At 45.7% G+C, this 10,305-nt stretch overlaps 1 protein-coding gene across 4 annotated transcripts in view; it reads left to right on the top strand.

Moving 5' to 3' along the window:
* The first annotated feature begins 3,538 nt into the window (after nt 1-3,538).
* TRMT9B (tRNA methyltransferase 9B (putative)) overlaps nt 3,539-10,305 on the top strand; it is a 42,887-nt gene continuing 36,120 nt past the window's right edge. For 2 of the 4 annotated variants that reach the window (XR_009451411.1, XM_059685533.1), the window contains exon 1: nt 3,545-4,124. The gene's annotated coding sequence lies outside the window, so the exon portion shown is untranslated. Of the gene's footprint in view, nt 4,298-10,305 lie in introns of all 4 variants that reach the window. The other 2 variants (XM_059685535.1, XM_059685534.1) reach the window with 2 other exon arrangements.

Consider the following 10,305-nt stretch of genomic DNA (forward strand, 5'->3'; position numbering starts at 1 on the left):
GCGCTTCCTGTACTGGCAGCGGTAGAAACAATCGTGCTATCGTGCGGTTGTGCTCATGGAGGTTGTAAAAGAAGAAACGGGTTATCTACCTTGACATTGCTTTGTCATGAGACTGCAAGAGGAAGTAAGGAAGGGCAAGTCATAATGTCCACAGCCCTGAGCTGGAAGAAGGTGCTGGAAGATCAACATGGAAACACAGCAGCCGCGGGTCCTATGGTAAGGTGAGCCTCTCAATTGTCAAGGCATCCATTGCTCCTACAGTGCCACTGGGTCATGCATGCAGCTCACTTAACTGTTTTTGCTTTTCCGGGGGCAGTGAACAGAGTGGGTAGGAACACAGGCCCTGGAGCACTCACTGCCTGGGTTCAAATCCAAATCTTGCCTGTAAGACGGGGGGGGGGGGGGGGATCTGATTGGTACTGATCTGATTGGTACTGATCATCTTCTATCTGGCAACCTTCTTTGGCCTCTGCCTTGTAGGCCACAGGACAAATAGCGCCTTCTGGTGGTCACGAATCCTTGGCTGAGTTAGTCCCATGATGGGTAGTATGGCACCCTATATGTAAGGGACCACTGCCACTGTCTTTCTCAAAGGAGGGCAGGACAAGCACTCAGAGAACCATGGCCCGCAATCTGCTCCCCAAAAGCTGTGTGCTAGACACAGAGAGTGAATAAACGAATGGAGTTGACTAAACAACATACTAACAATCAGATGTAGTAATATACTATACTAGAGGCCCGGTGCACATGCACCGGGTTGGGTCCCTCGGCCTGGCCTGCGGGGATCAGGCCAAAACCCGCTCTCCGACATCCCCCAAGGGGTCCCAGATTGCGAGAGGGTGGTTCTCAGGTGACACAGCCTGGAATTGGACTCCCTCCTCTCTGGTTTCAGGTGCATCACCTGAGAACCACAGCTGCCAAGTCACCACAGCTTGGCAGCTGCTGCATTGAGCATCTGCCCCCTGGTGGTCAGTGCACATGATAGCTACTGGTCAGATGGTCTAATGGTCGGATGGTCACGTAAGCTTTTATATATAGAGATATTTATTATTACATAATTATATACAGCAATACAATAGTATATATTATATGTAATAATAAAGGAACCGACTTAACTAAGCAATATAAAATAAAGTGCAAGTTTAGAAAGAAACAGAACACTTGAAAACATTGCTAACACACTTCATGATTAATTATAAGAGAAAACCCCACTGTTTCTATGGAGACTGCATTTATTAGTAATCTTATGTTGGCATCACTAGTATACTTGTTATTGTTTTGTTTCCTTTTTTCCTTTTTTAATACAAAATGTCCATTTTAACAAGCTAAGTTAAGAAATGTCATAGGGTTGGTTGGTTATGTCTATCTGAGAGTAAAAATCATTTAATTTTTTTTATGAAAATTATCAAACATCACAAATGAGGAGATAATAATATAATAACCCCTTCCATGTACCCACTTAGGATCAGCAACTGCCAATGTCTGACAGTCATATTTTGTCTATGTCCTCCCCCTTTTGTTGAAAGATGAAAGTGAAATTCTCATGTACAAAGGAACAAAAATGTTAAAAGGTCCAGCTTCAAAGAGGAAATGCTTCCAAGTGTATACATTTTCTTTACAGAACATTTTTCTTTCCATTCCTTCAGCCATTACCCAAATTCTGTTAGTGGCCATGGAAATGCCTCCTCTGATGGCCTCAAAGAAAGTAATCTCTTTATTTTTTTCCTGCCTCCAAATAAGAAAATGATAACTCAAGCCCACAGACCTCTAGGGATTCCACAGATCTGCTTTAGCCAGTCTGTGAAATCTCAGGAAATGTATGCACATATTTTTACTTTTATTTTTTTATACAGGAGAGTTCCAAAGCTTCTATCAGATTCTCACACGGGCCTATTACCTACAAATGGTTAGGAACCTCTGCCTCTGCATGTCCTGAAAGCATAGCAAACACACTTCCTCACTTTCATTCCTTATCCCGTTCAGATCAAAATCTGGCACCTGGCACCACCTCCAGGATGCCTTCCCTGACCACATCACCTATAATTGATTTCCCTCATGTTTTCCTGCAGAATTTAAACCAAGGTACTTTTGTATTTATCACATTCCATTAAGATCTCATTCACTCAACAGGTATTTATTAGGCACCTACTGTGTGTGTGCCATGCACTATACTATACTCACTTAGGTGTGCTTTCTCCTATTGCACTGTTAGAAGAGGGCAAGGACTAGCACAGTATCCAGTATGTATCTGCATCGCAGGAGGGATGGTTGCTGTAGCTCCATTGAATGGAAACAAAAATGAGCAGTGGCACTTCTGTGGGCTGGCATTCAGCTCCAGAAGAACATGTAAGACCAGGCTCATGATTTTTGCTTTTCTTTTTATGTGCAAAAAGTTGACATTTATAGAACAAGGAAATGTCAATTTGAATATCCTGGGCATAGTAATAAAGATGCTCAAGCGAAGGTTTCCTCCCCTACACCAATATACCTTGGCACTAGGTAACTCTTCCAGAATCAAACTACATATGCTGACCTCCACTCCCTCTTAGTTCACCAGTGTCTATGTGAGACATACACTTATAATTGGCTCCCCCCCCACACACACACACACAACACGCCTGGAAAAACAACATGAAGTCCCCCCACACCCATGAAGCCAGGAGCATCGCCTCCCACCCAAGGGCAGCAGAGCAGTTACTAAACATGCTAATTTTTTGGAGCTCCAGTTGCGCAATCGGTTAGCGCGCGGTACTTATAAACATGCTAATTTTTTTATATTGGGCACTAGCATCTTTGAAAGTACACAGGCCCCTGGTCATTACTGAGTTGTTTAATAATAGAGGTTGAAGATTATCATGCTAAGGACCCGGCAGAAAGATTTTAGGTAGAACCTTCTAAGTCCCACCCCGCCTTCCCATATAGATGCTACTTTGATGGGGCTAGTTTTGCAAAACTCCTAACAGATTGAGCATCCTGTTTTAGTGAAAAGCTCCAGAGAGTCTACGCGGTGGCACCTTGGACTTAGCCCCTTTGGTGTTCCGTTATCCAAGGTGCACAATGGGGACATTTCCCCTGAAGTAGTTGTTTGCTAGGAACACACGTGAAAAGACGCGCTAAGGGTAAAGCGTCACGTTGCTGTCAGGTATGGCGTTGCTGCGCTCCGGGCGGACCAGGTGTACTGGCCTCGGCGTCCTCTCCGTGTGGGACGGGCCACGCCAGGAAGGAGAAACCAGAAGGGCGCGGGGAGGAAGCAGGAAGGTCCCCCCATCCCGCGGCAGAGCCTCACTTCCCGGGCACTTTTGGGCGTGGCGTTGCAACTGACTAGCGGGGAGGCGACACTCCTCGGGCTCTGCTCCACGCCCAACGCCTCCCCGAGGCTGTCCTCGGGACACCTCCGGGATGGAGAGGGTGGGTCCGGGGGGGCGGGGATGGCGATGGGGGCGGAGAACTGCGCTCCCGGAACTGCGGGCGGTCGCCCAGCTGCTGATGCCCCCACCACCTGAAGGCCCCCGAGCCCCCCCACCTCTCCCCTCCCAGCGGCGCTTCCCGCGCGGGGCGTGCCGGAGAAGGGCGGGGCGCAGCCGGGATCGGGCCACGGCGGGAGGAGGAGCTTGCGGAGGGGCCACCCCCCGGCTCTGCCCGCGGATCCACTGCCCCGGAGGCCTCCCTCCAGGGCCCTGGCTGCAACTTCTCTTCCGTAGCCCCGGTCTGCGCCCGGGCGCACGCGCGCTCCCACTCGGGCCCCCGCGCCCACGGCGCCCAGCTCCCCCGCGCACCTCCCGTCTATTTTTTCTTACTGCTTTCATTCTCACACTCTAAAATAGGTCACGGGGTGGAAGTTACACCTGGTACAGCCTCCGCCTCGGAGGCAAAAGCAGCTTTTCCTCCCCGGCTCCGGGAGAGCATTGCAACTATTCGGTTCGGTGGAGCTTCCCGCCCCCATTCGGTGCAGGAAGCTCGCCGGCCGCGGCTCTAACAATGGTCTGCGGAGGGGAGCGGCGGGAAGCCTGCTGTCCAGCCTAGTTCAGCCGGCCCTGCGCCTGCCCTCCCTCCGGGACCGGGAGGAGGGGGCGCGACAGGTCGGCTCACTTGCGAGCGCCCGGGACTGGAATCTGGCCGCCTGGGTGAGTTCCTTTTGTCGTCCCTGTCGCCGAGGGTGACCTGTTTGCCTGGAAAACTTAGACGTGATCAAAACAGGCGAGCCTGCCCTGCAGATGGGGACTGCGGAATGTGCCTCCGAGGTCCACCGGGCAAATCAGGGCTCCGAGCTGCAGGGGACGTGCTTGGTGTCTTGAAGGTGAAAATGAATGTCTGTTTCCTGGAGTGCGTGTGTATCCTTTCCTGTAGAAGCTCTCATTTGGGAATGGCTTTTTAACTAGCAGCAGGCGGTGAGCTAAGATGACTGGAAGTCAGAAAGTTTTTCAGAATATTTTTTAGTTGAGCTGAAAGAACTGACTGAACCAATCAAAGAGGATGGCAAAAATACAGCTTAAGAATGCATATCAAGATGGCATGGTAGGATTTGCATAATGTTTGCTAATATGTATGTTTTGGGGGGTATTACCTGGGCTCTTTATGATAAATGTGATAAGCGTGCAATGCTTTACATAGAAAGGGGATAAGGTTATAAACATTTACGTGCACAGCTTTGTATGTTGGTTGGCATGCATGCATGCATGTAAATGTTCATGGAACATCTCGTGTGGGCAAAGAGCCAGAATATATCTATATCGTTTTGTGGTTAAGGTTATTGGCAATGTTACAGGTAACGATTGGCATTTAACCCCTTATTTCAGCCGCTAAAAATACTATTATTCGTGTGACTTACAATCCTATTGAATTCCTGGATGATGTTACTGGCTAATAAATGGTTAATTTGTTCTGAAGTTTAGGGAAGGGAGAATTGTAGATTTTTTCTGTCCTTGACAGCTGGCTGAGTGTACCAGACTCAGATTGGTGAGGGAGGCTTAGAGTCGCCGAAGGGGAGAATTGCCCATGACTTCTTCCTTTTTCATACACTCTTACTGATTTCAGAGAGGAAGGGAGAAGGAGAGAGAGATAGGAGCATCAATGATGGGAGAAAATCATCTATCAGCTGCCTCCTGCACGCCTGCTACTGGAGATCAAGCCCACAGCCCTGGGCATGTGCCCCAACCGGGAATCAAACTGTGACCTCCTAGGTCAAAGCTCATGCCATCTAAAGGACACCTTGGCCATTTGGAAAGTGCCTCCTGGCCAAGGAAACTGCTCCAGAGAGCTACTGCACTATCAATGCATTTGGTTAGATTTGAGAAGGACACTCTTTATAAACTCTTTTCTAGATTTTTTTTTTTTAAATCCTCTTTCTAGAAAGATACAATTACTCTAACGATGTTCTTTGGAAATAATTGGTCCTTTTGTGTGTGTTCTTAATATGGCTAAAGCATCAAGGTAGTTCAAAGGTTATAATGCAATTTTATTTATTGGAGGGAGGTGAGGTTGAAAATGCTATCTGCATGGTTAACTCTGCCTTCAAATGGAGGGGCAGAGGGCTGCCCCAATCAACCTTCAGTCTCTGTCCATGTGTACCTCTAAAGCCAAATCTTATGCTGATTAAGGACCATAAAGAATGTATTATATCTCAGGATATTTCTTTTTTTTTAATATAGTTTTATTGATTTTAGAGAGGAAAGGAGAGGAAGGGAGAGAGCAAGAGATATAAACATCAAGGATGAGAGAGAATCATTGATCGGCTGCCCCCTGCACGCCCCACAGAGGGGATCGAGCCAGCAACCGGGGCATGTGCCCTGACCAGGAATCGAACCCGGACATCCCGGTTCATAGGTCGATGCTCAACCACTGCACCACGCCAGCTGGGCTCTCAGAGCATTTCTGATAAGTGAATATATGAATACTTATGTGCATTTCACTTGTAAAGAATTCGTATGCACCTTTAGAAAGCTAGTTTCCAAAATCTGAAACACGTTATGATGAGGACACTGTCACTGCTCTGAAGAAGGCACGAAGGGCCAGACAAGCTTGGCAATAGCCAGGAGCTTAATGTTGGAGGGGGGACGGGAAAGGCAACTAAACCCTTGTGTTTGCTGCATGTTGATGTCCTGAATTGTGTTTAGATTGGAATTGAGTGAGGCTCTCACTGTCATGTAGCCCTTGGTATAATGCATTGTTGAGATGCAGCTGTCAGAACTTGTCTGTGCCATCTTGCATCTTTACTCGTAGACAAATTAGGAAGTGTTCTGAGGACAGTGGCATGAAAGCATTAAGACTCTGGGGATTTATTTAAGGACAGACTGAAGGAACTAAATAGCAAGCCTGATTCTAGCATATTTCAGTCCCTGGTAGGGCTGAACTGATAGAGGTGCTAAGTGACCAGTTGAATGTCCTTCAGTTTTTGCGATTCTCTTTTTTATAAAAATATATTTTTATTGCCCTAACCTGTTTGGCTGAGTGGATAGAGCATCGGCCTGCAGACTCAAGGGTCCCGGGTTCAATTCTGGTCAAGGGCATGTACCTTGGTTGCGGGCACATCCCCAGTAGGGAGTGTGCAGGAGGCAGCTGATCGATGTTTCTCTCTCATCGATGTTTCTAACTCTCTATCCCTCTCCATTCCCCTCTGTAAAAAATCAATAAAATATATTAATATATATATATATATATATATATATTTTATTGATTTCAGAGAGAAAGGGAGAGGGAGGGAGAGATAGAAGCATCAATGATGAGAGAGAATCATTGACCGGCTGCCTCCTGCATGCCCACACTGGGATCGAGTTCACAACCTGGGAATGTGCCCTGACCAGAAATCGAACCATGACCTCCTGATTCATAGGTCGATGCTCAACCCCTGAGCCACACCGGCCGGGCACAATTCTCTTCTCTTGATGTCATAAGAGTATGTAGCACAGACCTCTGGCCAAGAGGTCTCCAAAAGGAGTTGACCTCATTCACTTTGGGTGCTTCCCTCTAGCAAGGACTGTGGAAAGAACAGTGTCTTTGAAGAAGGAAACATGTGTCAGTGAGGCAGGAAGAGTGGGCCTGCGCTGTGACACACACATTTTCTTTTTTCAGGTTAAGAATTAGTCTCAGTAGAACTCTTCATTCCTTTGTATAAACACCTTACCTTGGATTTTTTTTTTTCAGACTACTGTATTGAATTATAAAAAGGATATCTACAATCAACTTTTTAGCTGACCAGAACCTAGACAGGGGTGGGCAAACTTTTTGACTCGAGGGCCACAATGGGTTCTTAAACTGGACCGGAGGGCCGGAACAAAAGCGTGGATGGAGTGTTTGTGTGAACTAATATAAATTCAAAGTAAACATCATTACATAAAAGGGTACGGGCTTTTTTTTTGTTTGTTTTATTCATTTCAAACGGGCCGGATCCGGCCCACGGGCCGTAGTTTGCCCACGGCTGGTCTAGACCATAATTCACTGTCAGCTCTTTGCATTACGGTCTGACTTTAAAACCATATATAGCCTTAGCTGTTTTTGCTCAATGGTTAGAACATCAGCCTGTGGACTGAAGGGTGGCAGGTTCCCTTCCAGTCAAGGATACATCCCTTGGTTGCAGGCTTGATCCCCATCCCCTCTCACCCACCCCCACCACCCCCCACCCCCCGTGGAGGCATGTGCGGGAGGCAACCAATGGATGTGTCTCTCTCACATCAATGTTTCTCTCTAAAAATCGATGAGGAAAAAATATCCTTTGGTGGGGATTAACAACAACAACAAAAACCATATATATATATATATATATATATATATATATATATATATATATATATATATATTCTATATAGGATAGCTGGAAATATACAGAATAAGTAGATTTATCCCGTTTGACTGTCTATTCAAGAGCTTAGAGACTGATTCACTTCCGGAGTCTGGAGCTGAGAACTGCTGAGCCCCACTCTGAGAAGCCGTGACACAGTTCCTGCTGCTGCCCACCCTCGGTGGATTGCCATCCGGGAACATCCAGGCAAGGTCATGTGAAGAGTAGTGATCTCCAGTCCCTACCAGGCTGTTGTTCTTAAACCCCATTTATAGTGTATTCTCAGGATGGTACTGTTTAAATCTAACATTATATTTTTATTTGATTAATTATAAGGGAAAAGTAGCATTAATATTTCTGTTATAGTAGCATATTAATGAACTCTCTAATTTCAGCATCTCCTCCCCACCCCTAATTTTCCTCTTTCATTCATGCAAGCAAACATGCAAGAGAAAAAGCTGGATTTTCCTCCCTTTGGATTATAAGAGTCATAAATTCTTGTCTTTAGCGTTATGGGGCTAAGTTAAAGATTAAGGGATAGGACACAACTCCTTTTATGGATCAAAAATCCAAATGAGCCTTTGATTTGCTAAGTGTATTATGTAATAGAAAAATACCCAAATCTGCAATCACCAATGTGCTGAATTAAAGTGGGTAAAGAGAGCACAAGATTTTTTGTATATTTTTTCAAAGCCAAATTTGAGGAGTACCAGGCAAGACTAGTATTTGAACATCATTGAATGATTTGTTTATTCGCTGACTCTGGATATGGAACCTCTTTGTACTGGAATTGGTGCAAGATGTGTAGCTCTTCCCTTGAGAGGCTGGTGGTCTGGGGGAGAGAGCACTACAGGGTTTTGGTGATTGGGGACTCTTATCACCGTGTGGAGAACAGTGGCTTTTTCAAAGAGAAAGTGGTGTGTTCTGTCCTGGTGAGGTAAAAAATGGAGCTCATTGGAACACCAACATTCTACTTCTCGTCTTTACGGATTTGACTAGTCTAGCTGTCTTATGTCAGTGGAATCAAGCAGTATTTGTCCTTTTGGGTCTGGCTTATTTCACTAATAAAGTCCTCAAGGTTCATCCATGTTGGAGCATGTGTCAGAGTTTCCTTTCTTTTTACAGCTGACAACTATTTCATTGTATGTATATACCATGTTTTGTTTATTCATTCATTTGTAATGGACACTTGAGTTGCTCCATTTGGCAATTGTGAATAGTGTTGGTATGAACATGGGTGTGCCGATATCTCTGTGAGCCCTTGCTTTCAAATCTGATTTTTAAATGAAAAAAATTAAAAGTAGAGAGGGAAAAACACCCCTTTTCCTTTACTGCAGGGGTTGGGTACGTCCAGCCTGCAGGCCATATAAGGCCTGTGAAATCATTTCGTCTGGCCCTGCCAAGGCATTAGGGGTGAGTTAATTAAATGCTTGACCAGATATAGCAGGCTAATTTTAAAGTTGATAATTTTGTATGGCCTGCTAATGATGTTATAAATGTCCAAGTGGCCCATGGCAGACAAAAAGTTCCCCACTCCTGCCCTACAAGATCTTTCTGGTCATACTCCTCAGCGCAGTACTCTGTCAGACAGGAGTCCTACTAGGGCTCTGCAAAATCCATCAGAAAAAGCAGCTGTTGCAGATACTCTAAAGACACTGCCTGCCCGGCCAGTGTGGCTCAGTGTTTGAACGTTGACCTATGAACGAGGGGGTCACTGTTCAATTCCCAGTCAAGGCACATGCCAGGGTTGTGGGTTCGATCCTCAATCAGGGGCATGCAAGAAGGAGCCAATTGATGATTCTCTGTCATTTTTTATGTTTCCATCTCCCTCTCCCTTCCTCTCTAAAATCAATAAAAATGTATGTATTTTAAAAATAAACAAACTGCCTGCTGAACAAAATACCCAGGTTCTCAAATTTCATCCCCACACAACAAAAGAAGCTAGTTTTTCTCTCACAAGTACCCTTATGCATTATACAGATGTTTCTGAGTGAAAGGGGCCAGCATCTAAAATGTCAGAATAAGGGTCAAGTGAATGATGCAACCAAAGAACTAGGACAGTGGTTGGCTAACTGCGGCTCGCGAGCCACATGTGGCTCTTTGGCCCCTGGAGTGTGGCCACGAAGTTTCAATCGCACTGTACGTGCGCGCCCGCACGTGGTATTTTGTGGAAGAACCACACTCAAGGAGCTGCAGTTTGCCGACCACTGAACTAGGAGATCAACGGCATGAGGTTATCAACAGAATGACCAAGGACATCTTGGTAACACAGGGCACCACGAACTTCCTGGAAACAGGCAACAGAACCAGCAACCACCTGTTGATTTGGAAGCTGAGATGAAAGGAGACAGGCTACAGCAGAATGTGGACCTTGTGATACAAAGAAAAATATTCTTGCTTTGGTTGTGGAAGTAGAGATCAGAATGTCAATGTCAAGAATAATAATGTGTCTAAGCTCAATTTAGACAATCCCTTTATGAATATAGAAGCATCAATACATAACCTTTTGTCTAAAATTTTAAGCACTTTTA

This window comes from Myotis daubentonii, chromosome 2, assembly GCF_963259705.1.
Source record: "Myotis daubentonii chromosome 2, mMyoDau2.1, whole genome shotgun sequence".
Lineage (NCBI taxonomy): Eukaryota > Metazoa > Chordata > Mammalia > Chiroptera > Vespertilionidae > Myotis > Myotis daubentonii.